This window comes from Apostichopus japonicus, chromosome 5 (genome assembly GCF_037975245.1).
Source record: "Apostichopus japonicus isolate 1M-3 chromosome 5, ASM3797524v1, whole genome shotgun sequence".
In the NCBI taxonomy this organism is placed as follows: Eukaryota; Metazoa; Echinodermata; class Holothuroidea; order Aspidochirotida; family Stichopodidae; genus Apostichopus; species Apostichopus japonicus.
Genome location: NC_092565.1, coordinates 888,799 through 898,798, shown reverse-complemented (window position 1 = coordinate 898,798; position 10,000 = coordinate 888,799). Strand labels below are relative to the sequence as shown.

The following is a 10,000-nucleotide window of genomic DNA, read 5'->3' as shown; positions in this document are numbered from 1 at the left end:
CATGAATCGGGTACTGGCCTGTGTGCGCCCGACGTTGACGGTAGAACGACCCACGAGCACATGCATAGAGTTGTGACCGTTGTCAACTTGAATGTATCGGGCGCTGGCTGGGATGCGCCCGGCGGAGACGGCAGAACGACACGCGAACACATGCATAGTGTTGTGACCATCGTCAACTTGAATGTATCGGGCGCTGGCTAGGATGTGCGCGGCGGAGACGGCAGAACGACACGCGAACACATGCATAGAGTTTTGACCACTGTCGACTTGAATGTATCGGGCGCTGGCTAGGATGTGCGCGGCGGAGACGGCAGAACGACACGCGAACACATGCATAGAGTTTGTGACCATTGTCAACTTGAATGTATCGGGCGCTGGCCTGTGTGTGCCCGACGGAGACGGCAGAACGACCCACGAACACATGCATAGAATTTGGACTTCCTTGAAGAAGACGTTGACATAAAAAAAAAATAAAAAAAAGTCAAGCGGGTACTGGCTCAAGTGTGCCCGACGGTGACGGTAGAACGACCCGCGAACACATGCATAGAGTTGTGACCATTGTCAACTTGAATGTATCGGGCGCTGGCTGGGATGTGCCCGGCGGAGACGGCAGAACGACACGCGAACACATGCATAGAGTTTGTGACCGTTGTCAACTTGCATGAATCGGGTACTGGCCTGTGTGCGCCCGACGTTGACGGTAGAACGACCCACGAGCACATGCATAGAGTTGTGACCGTTGTCAACTTTCATGTATCGGGCGCTGGCTGGGATGCGCCCGGCGGAGACGGCAGAACGACACGCGAACACATGCATAGAGTTGTGACCACTGTCGACTTGAATGTATCGGGCGCTGGCTAGGATGTGCGCGGCGGAGACGGCAGAACGACACGCGAACACATGCATAGAGTTTGTGACCGTTGTCAACTTGAATGTATCGGGCGCTGGCCTGTGTGTGCCCGACGGAGACGGCAGAACGACCCACGAACACATGCATAGAATTTGGACTTCCTTGAAGAAGACGTTGACATAAAAAAAAAAAAAAAAAAGTCAAGCGGGTACTGGCTCAAGTGTGCCCGACGGTGACGGTAGAACGACCCGCGAACACATGCATAGAGTTGTGACCATTGTCAACTTGAATGTATCGGGCGCTGGCTGGGATGTGCCCGGCGGAGACGGCAGAACGACACGCGAACACATGCATAGAGTTTGTGACCGTTGTCAACTTGAATGTATCGGGCGCTGGCTGGGATGTGCCCGGCGGAGACGGCAGAACGACACGCGAACACATGCATAGAGTTTGTGACCGTTGTCAACTTGCATGAATCGGGCACTGGCCTGTGTGCGCCCGACGTTGACGGTAGAACGACCCACGAGCACATGCATAGAGTTGTGACCGTTGTCAACTTGAATGTATCGGGCGCTGGCTGGGATGCGCCCGGCGGAGACGGCAGAACGACACGCGAACACATGCATAGTGTTGTGACCATCGTCAACTTGAATGTATCGGGCGCTGGCTAGGATGTGCGCGGCGGAGACGGCAGAACGACACGCGAACACATGCATAGAGTTTTGACCACTGTCGACTTGAATGTATCGGGCGCTGGCTAGGATGTGCGCGGCGGAGACGGCAGAACGACACGCGAACACATGCATAGAGTTGTGACCATTGTCAACTTGAATGTATCGAGCGCTGGCCTGTGTGTGCCCGACGGAGACGGCAGAACGACCCACGAACACATGCATAGACTTTGGACTTCCTTGAAGAAGACGTTGACATAAAAAAAAAAAAAAAAAAGTCAAGCGGGTACTGGCTCAAGTGTGCCCGACGGTGACGGTAGAACGACCCGCGAACACATGCATAGAGTTGTGACCATTGTCAACTTGAATGTATCGGGCGCTGGCTGGGATGTGCCCGGCGGAGACGGCAGAACGACACGCGAACACATGCATAGAGTTGTGACCGTTGTCAACTTGAATGTATCGGGCGCTGGCTGGGATGTGCCCGGCGGAGACGGCAGAACGACACGCGAACACATGCATAGAGTTTGTGACCGTTGTCAACTTGAATGTATCGGGCGCTGGCTGGGATGTGCCCGGCGGAGACGGCAGAACGACACGCGAACACATGCATAGAGTTTGTGACCACTGTCAACTTGCATGTATCGGGTACTGGCCTGTGTGCGCCCGACGTTGACGGCAGAACGACCCGCGAACACATGCATAGAGTTGTGACCGTTGTCAACTTGAATGTATCGGGCGCTGGCTGGGATGTGCCCGGCGGAGACGGCAGAACGACACGCGAACACATGCATAGAGTTGTGACCGTTGTCAACTTGAATGTATCGGGCGCTGGCTGGGATGTGCCCGGCGGAGACGGCAGAACGACACGCGAACACATGCATAGAGTTTGTGACCATTGTCAACTTGCATGTATCGGGTACTGGCCTGTGTGCGCCCGACGTTGACGGTAGAACGACCCACGAGCACATGCATAGAGTTGTGACCGTTGTCAACTTTAATGTATCGGGCGCTGGCTGGGATGTGCCCGGCGGAGACGGCAGAACGACACGCGAACACATGCATAGAGTTGTGACCGTCGTCAACTTGAATGTATCGGGCGCTGGCTGGGATGTGCCCGGCGGAGACGGCAGAACGACACGCGAACACATGCATAGAGTTTGTGACCGTTGTCAACTTGCATGTATCGGGTACTGGCCTGTGTGCGCCCGACGTTGACGGTAGAACGACCCACGAGCACATGCATAGAGTTGTGACCATTGTCAATTTTAATGTAGCGGGTACTGGCCTGTGTGTTCCCGACGTTGACGGCAGAACGACCCACGAGCACATGCATAGAGTTGTGACCGTTGTCAACTTAAATGTATCGGGCGCTGGCTGGGATGTGCCCGGCGGAGACGGCAGAACGACACGCGAACACATGCATAGAGTTTTGACTTCGTTACAGAGGACGTTGACAAAAAAAAAAAAAAATAATAATATCAAAAAAAAAAAACATGGTCAACTTTAGTGTAACGGGTATTGGCTTAAGTGTGTGACCCAATGGTCAGAATGAGTGGGCAGAGTGAATCGGATTATATATTAAGGGGAGTGTCTTGTCTCGCCGGTCGATCTTCAAATTGTAGAAGTTTCCTCATATATCTCCTTGATTTCGTCAAGATATATCCGGCACGGGAGCAACCCCGACACTCCTCTGAAAATACGGGTCGCTCCCATGTGAGAAGGTCGATGGTGTGATCGACGGCACGAGTGTCATGCGACCGGGCGAGGGCCGAGTAATTAGCCGACGGTGATGCACACATGCGTAGGCATGGGACCCGTTGTCGTTGCACGAGTCTGTGAGACGGGGCGCCGCCGGACAAGACATACCCGGCACGGGAGCAACCCCGGCACTCCTCTGAAAACACGGGTTGCTCCCGGGTGAGAAGGTCGATGGTGCGGTCGATGGCACGAGTGTCATGCGACCGGGCGAGGGCCGAGATTTAGGCCGACGGTGATGCACACAGGCGTAGGCTGGGACTCGTCGTGTTGCACGAGTCTGTGAGACGGGGCGACGGCCGACCTCGACGGCAGGCCGCCCGATGCATCCGCAAGGTGTGGCTCTCGTCCGAGATTTTGAGATCTCTTTAGTGTAGCGGGTATTGGCTTAAGTGTGTGATCCAATGGTCAGAACGAGCGGGCAGAGTGAATCGGATTCTATATATGAGGGGGGTAGTAGAGTCGATCCAAGACTCGAGAAGGCTTTTAATGTCTGTCGTGTGTGTATGCGTGTCATGGTTGGACTCCAGCGGGCCCTTTCGGTAGGGTCAGCCGTCGTTTCATCGCGACCATGTGTTGCAACTCGGCGCTCAGAGCGGGGGTTTTCACCCACTCGCCCCGTGAGCAGAGGTGTCCCTCCGTGCACACGTATATATCGACGTTCAGATATGAAGCTTTCGCGGACGGGAGTCCACCCGAGACTCGAAAAGGCTCCTTGCCTGTGGTGCGTAAATATGTTTTTGCACGTCAGACCCTTGCTGGCCTTCTCGGTAGGGTCAGCCGTCGTTTCATCGCGACCATGTGTTGCAACTCGGCGCTCGGTGCGGGGGTTTTCACCCACTCGCCCCGTGAGTAGAAGGTTCTTTCGTGCATATGTATATATACAATCCCAGATATTGAGCTTTTTCATCCGCAGAACCCCCGGTGGAGAAGAGAGAGAGTAGAGATGAGAGAGAAAGGAGAAGGGAGAAGGCCTCTCGCGTTGCGTGGTCGATGGCACGAGTGCCATGCGACCAGGCGAAAGGCAAACGGCAAGCCGACGGCGACGGCAGGCCGCCCGACTCACCCGCAGAGAATCTGGGTCTCGTTCGAGATTTCGAGATCTCTTAAGTGTAGCGGGTATTGGCTTAAGTGTGTGATCCAATGGTCAGAACGAGCGGGCAGAGTGAATCGGATTCTATATATGAGGGGGGTAGTAGAGTCGATCCAAGACTCGAGAAGGCTTTTAATGTCTGTCGTGTGTGTATACGTGTCATGGTTGGACTCCAGCGGGCCCTTTCGGTAGGGTCAGCCGTCGTTTCATCGCGACCATGTGTTGCAACTCGGCGCTCAGAGCGGGGGTTTTCACCCACTCGCCCCGTGAGCAGAGGTGTCCCTCCGTGCACACGTATATATCGACGTTCAGATATTGAGCCTTTTCATCCGCAGAACCCCCGGTGGAGAAAGAGCAGGACCTCGGTGTCGTCAGATATCGAGCTTTCTCCACGGGACCCGTTCGGGCATGCTGCCGTTGCTGCGACCATGTGTTGCACTCGGCGCTCGGTACGGGCTTTTTCATCCAAGCAACGAATGCACGCTCGAGGCGTGCGATTGCTCTCCCCTGTTCCAGTGGACGAGCCGTCGCCCTCCCGCGTCGCTTCGAACCGGTCCCGTCTCCGAGGCGGGACCACTGCGACTCCTCTCGAGACGACCCAGTCGACTCGGGTAGAGATACACACCTCGAGAATCCCTTCGGGCGGTTCTTCGATCACTGTACCGTAATAGCACGGCATCGACAATTGAGAATTCAGAGAGAGAGAGAGGGGAGTGCGAGAGCGACTCCCGGACGGCGAACGGGCCCAGCCCGGTTCTGTCGACCGTTACCTGGTTGATCCTGCCAGTAGTCATATGCTTGTCTCAAAGATTAAGCCATGCACGTCTAAGTACAATCCTGAACATACAAGAGAAACTGCAGATGGCTCATTAGATCAGTTATGGTTTATTGGAGAAAGTCTTATACCATGGATAACTGTGGTAATTCTAGAGCTAATACATGCAACAAAGCGCCGACCCTTCGGGGGAAGCGTGCTCTTATTAGGAACAAGGCCAGCCCGGTCCTTTCGGGGTCCGGTCTCCGCTGGTGAACTCTAGATAATCATGCCGATCGCACGGTCTTGCACCGGCGACGCTCCCTTCAAAAGTCTGCTCTATCAACTTTCGATGGTAAGTTATGCGCTTATCATGGTTGTGACGGGTAACGGAGAATCAGGGTTCGATTCCGGAGAGGGAGCCTGAGAAACGGCTACCACATCCAAGGAAGGCAGCAGGCACGCAAATTACCCACTCCTGACACGGGGAGGTAGTGACAAAAAATAACGATACAGGCCTCTTCGGAGGCCCTGTGATCGGAATGAGTACACTTTAAATCCTTTAACGAGGATCTACTGGAGGGCAAGTCTGGTGCCAGCAGCCGCGGTAATTCCAGCTCCAGCAGCGTATATTAAATTTGCTGCAGTTAAAAAGCTCGTAGTCGGATTTCTGGCCGGGGCGGGCGGTCCGCCGTGAGGCGTGCACTGCCCGTTCCCCTTCTCCCCGTCAAACGGGAGTCGTGGGAGATTTTTCCCGGCCAGTGATTCGGTTGGTCGTGCGGTGCTCTTAACTGAGTGCCGTGCGAGACTGGAACGTTTACTTTGAGAAAATTGAAGTGTTCAAAGCAGGCCAAAGTGCCCGAACAGCTCAGCATGGAATAGTGGAAGAGGACCTCGGTTCTATTTCGTTGGTCTTGAGATCCTGAGGTAATGATCAAGAGGGACTGCCGGGGGCATTCGTATTGCGGCGTGAGAGGTGAAATTCTTGGATCGTCGCAAGACGCCCGACAGCGAAAGCATTTGCCAAGAATGTCTTCATTGATCAAGAACGAAAGTCGGAGGATCGAAGGCGATCAGATACCGCCCTAGTTCCGACCATAAACGATACCGACTCGTAATTCGCCGGCGTTCCTCCCATGACGCGGCGGGCAACTCTCCGGAAAACCAAAGTCTTTGGGTTCCGGGGGAAGTATGGTTGCAAAGCTGAAACTTAAAGGAATTGACGGAAGGGCACCACCAGGAGTGGAGCCTGCGGCTTAATTTGACTCAACACGGGGAAACCTACCCGGCCCGGACACAGTGAGGATTGACAGATTGAGAGCTCTTTCTTGATTTTGTGGATGGTGGTGCATGGCCGTTCTTAGTTGGTGGAGTGATTTGTCTGGTTAATTCCGATAACGAACGAGACTCTTGCTTGCTAAATAGTCCGGCCACCCGTCGTGGTGAGCCGCGAACTTCTTAGAGGGACAAATGGCTTTCAGCCATACGAGATGGAGCAATAACAGGTCTGTGATGCCCTTAGATGTCCGGGGCCGCACGCGCGCTACACTGGCGCAAGCAGCGGGTACATTTGCCCTCGGCCGAAAGGTCCGGGTAATCCGCTGAGACTTCTCCGTGCTGGGGACAGGGACTTGTAATTGTGTCCCTTGAACGAGGAATTCCAAGTAAACGCGAGTCATCAGCTCGCATTGATTACGTCCCTGCCCTTTGTACACACCGCCCGTCGCTACTACCGATCGAATGACTTAGTGAGGCCATCGGATCGACCGTCTGGCACCCCCGGCTTCGGCCGGTTGTCGAGGCGTGACGAGAAGACGGTCAAACTTGATCATTTAGAGGAAGTAAAAGTCGTAACAAGGTTTCCGTAGGTGAACCTGCGGAAGGATCATTAACAGAACCCTTCCCCTCCGTGATCGGAGAGGGAACAAAGGGGGAATGTCGGAAAAGCCGTCACAGAGAGACACGCGGAGAGAGCAAATTGGAAAAGCCGGGGGGACTCGAGCGGGGTTTTCACCGCCTCCTTCCCCGTTCCACGGTCGAGGTCAGACCCCGCGCTTCGCCTTCGCTCTCTCCGACAAAAAGGAGACGGGCGTGTCACACACAGACCAGCCCGGGGAGTACCCGGTTCTTCTCTCGTCGTCTGTCTCACGGAGTCTCGCACTCCCGGTAGCTTCGAGGGAGAAGTCCCGCAAGGGTGGAGACGCCGTCGCCGTCCGCGGCGCGGCGCTCCTCGAGGCATTCTCCGCAGGGCAGAGAAGGGGCACCGGTGTCGCCCGATTTCCCCCCAGTCGGCGAGTCTGACTCGCGCGACCCGCCCTCGCGGCGGTGGGGGGAAGGAGGGAGCCCGCTTGCCCCCTCGGCTCGACGGAGGATATTTCTTTCCAGTCACAAGCAAAGAAGGCACAGAGTCCCCGTGTCCTTTCTCCTTCCGTTCCACTTCTTCCCTCGGCTCTGAGGAGAGTTTGCGAACGCGGGAGTCTTCCAGTGGCAAATGACAATTCTTGGTGGTGGATCACTCGGCTCGTGCGTCGATGAAGAACGCAGTTAGATGCGAGAATTCATGTGAATTGCAGAACTCACTGATCATCGACTTATTCGAACGCAAATGGCGGCTCGGGGATGCTCTGCTCCTCGAGCCACGTCCGTCTGAGCGTCTGAAGACAATCACTCACAGAGTCGGCGTGTTCGCGCGCCGGAGGAGCGCCCGGCCGCAGCCGTCCCTTCGACGGCCGGCTGCGTCGGGTCAGTGTCAGATGGAGTTCTGTGATGTCGGCGCCGGTGAAACTCGGCGAGCAGGCTCGATCGGTAACCGGGGGTTCGTCGGTCGTGCGACGTGCCATCGGGGTGTAGACGTATGCGCCCGTGGTGCGGTCCAGCGTCCGACCCCCCGGAACGGTCGAGGAGCCTCTGCCGGGCAGAGCCGGTCGACCCAATCGCGGGGTCTCTCGTCCTCCCGTCTGCGTTCTCGCAGGCGCATGGTAGGCCACCCTTTCCCGCCGGCGACCCGATTCTTCGGGGAGCGCCGGGGAAGGAGAGACCCCGGGTCGCCGCTATGACTCCGATCACGTTCCACGTGTCTTTCACGATTCCAGACCTCAGATCGGATGAGATTACCCGCTGGATTTAAGCATATCACTAAGCGGAGAGAAAAGAAACTAACAAGGATTCCTTCAGTAGCGGCGAGCGAAGCAGGAAGAGCCCATCGCCGAATCCCCGCGCCCGTTTGCGGTGCGAGGGACCTGTGGCGTAAGGAAACTGAACTCCGGTCGACAGAGTCCGGCCGCAGTCCACTGTGATCGGGGCTGCAGCTTACCCGCAGCGGGTGTAAGGCCCGTAGGGCGGACTCGAAGGCCGGAGGGAAAGCTTTCCAAGAGTCGGGTTGTTTTAGAATGCAGCCCAAAGAGGGGTGGTGAACTCCATCCAAGGCTCAATACTATGCACGAGACCGATAGTCAACAAGTACCGTGAGGGAACGTTGAAAAGAACTTTGAAGAGAGGGTTCAACATTGCGTGAAACTGCCAAGAAGTAAACGGATGAGTGCCGCATGCTACATGGGGCGTCCGGTTGATTCAGGCGCGGTCGGCGCGGCAGCGTGTGCGGGTTCGGATCCCTCGGGACCGACCCGCGGCGCTTCGCCGTCCGGTCCGCGTCGCACTTCTACCGTTCGGCGCCCTTCCCGGCGACCGACCGAAGAGCGGAGCAGAGGGGCGGGCGAGGCTGCGGCGTGCGGGGGCTTCGGCCCTCGCCGTCTTACGCCGCCCGTCACGGTTGCTCACTGCGCTCTCTGTCGAGGACTCTGCGTGACGGCCTGCCCCCCCGGGGGTTCAGGCAGCGGGGTCCGGGCCACCGGCGTCTCCGTCGGTCGCGTGCACAGCTTGCTGTCGCGTGGCCGGCGGGATCCGGAGGGTCCGGTCTCGCCGCGGCTTCGGCCGAAGCGGAGGGTCTGTCGGGCGTGAGCGAGGCCTCCTCATTCGACCCGTCTTGAAACACGGACCAAGGAGTCTAAGCAGGCTTGCAAGTCGAGGGGGTCTACCGAAACCTATCCTGGCATAACGAAAGTGAAGGTCGGCACAGGGCCGTCACGAGGCGGGATCCCGGCCCTCTGGGTCGGGCGCACCGCCACCCCGTTCCGTCCGGCTCGTCCGGTGGAGCGGAGGAAGAGCAAGCATGCTAAAACCCGAAAGATGGTGAACTATGCTCGGGCAGGAGGAAGCCAGAGGAAACTCTGGTGGATGTCCGCAGCGGTTCTGACGTGCAAATCGATCGTCCGACCTGAGTATAGGGGCGAAAGACTTATCGAACCATCTAGTAGCTGGTTCCTTCCGAAGTTTCCCTCAGGATAGCTGGTGCTCGGGAGATATTCGTGAACAATTTTATCTGGTAAAGCGAATGATTAGAGGCCTTGGGGCCGAAACGACCTCAACCTATTCTCAAACTTTCAATTGGTAAGAGGTCCGACTCGCTGGCTTGGAGCCGGACGAGTGAGAATGAACGAGTGCTCAGTGGGCCACTCTTGGTAAGCAGGACTGGCGCTGTGGGATGAACCAAACGCCTGGCTAAGCCGTCCGACTCGGTCGCACATCAGAGCCCACAAAAGGTGTTGGTTGATACAGACAGCAGGACGGTGGCCATGGAAGTCGGCATCCGCTAAGGAGTGTGTAACAACTCACCTGCCGAATCAACTAGCCCTGAAAATGAATGGCGCTGAGCGTGATGGCTGTGCCGGGCCGTCGGGGCAAGGAGAACCGAATAGAGTCGGCCTCGACGAGTAGGAAGGACGCCACGGTGAGCTAAGAAGCGGTCCGGGCGAGAGCCCGCGTGGAGCCGCCGTGGGCGCAGATCTTGGTGGCAGTAGCAAATACTCTAACGAGAG

At 56.7% G+C, this 10,000-nt stretch overlaps 3 non-coding genes across 3 annotated transcripts in view; all 3 read left to right on the top strand.

Moving 5' to 3' along the window:
* The first annotated feature begins 5,139 nt into the window (after window positions 1-5,139).
* LOC139968299 (small subunit ribosomal RNA) lies at window positions 5,140-7,017 on the top strand. Its single transcript, XR_011793306.1, has one exon. It is a non-coding gene; the product is annotated as a small subunit ribosomal RNA (ribosomal RNA).
* A 605-nt stretch (window positions 7,018-7,622) lies between these two features.
* On the top strand, window positions 7,623-7,782 carry LOC139968218 (5.8S ribosomal RNA). The gene has a single exon (XR_011793255.1). It is a non-coding gene; the product is annotated as a 5.8S ribosomal RNA (ribosomal RNA).
* Window positions 7,783-8,216: 434 nt separating this feature from the next.
* Window positions 8,217-10,000, top strand: part of LOC139968409 (large subunit ribosomal RNA) — a 4,028-nt gene continuing 2,244 nt past the window's right edge. The window contains exon 1 of the ribosomal RNA XR_011793408.1: window positions 8,217-10,000. This exon is cut by the window's right edge and continues 2,244 nt beyond it. This is a non-coding gene — a ribosomal RNA (large subunit ribosomal RNA).